This window comes from Anoplopoma fimbria, chromosome 2 (genome assembly GCF_027596085.1).
Source record: "Anoplopoma fimbria isolate UVic2021 breed Golden Eagle Sablefish chromosome 2, Afim_UVic_2022, whole genome shotgun sequence".
Lineage (NCBI taxonomy): Eukaryota > Metazoa > Chordata > Actinopteri > Perciformes > Anoplopomatidae > Anoplopoma > Anoplopoma fimbria.
In genome coordinates this window covers 15,994,421-15,994,868 of record NC_072450.1, presented here as the reverse complement: position 1 = coordinate 15,994,868, position 448 = coordinate 15,994,421, and positions in this window count along the sequence as shown.

Here is a 448-nt window from a genome sequence, read left to right as displayed (position 1 = left end):
AGAGCATATCAGAACAGTAGAAACAACAGAATCAGCATCAGTCACTAACCCTTTTTTAAGCAGGCTTGGTACAGTTTAAGATCAATTTTAAGAAAGCAGAAAACCATATACTTAGTCTATCCTAGCAGAATCAAGTAGTTCAGTATCCCTCCAGAGTCAAAATACACTGGAGAAAGGTTTGTGTGGTCTGAGTATATATATCCTTGAGATGTGTAAGCCACTCCCCTAGCAGTTAAGAGGACAATTGACCTATTGAAGCTAAAGCACACCTTCATGAAGTGTTGTTAAAGGTTTTAAAAGAGCGTTATACATTACCTTTTATATTTGATATGGTTAATGTTGACACTGGTTGTTGATGATTGATACATATGATACAAATCAGATCCAGGTGATTGACAGTAAGTAGCAGCACTTTACTTAACCTGATGTGTTTATTTATCCACTCAGG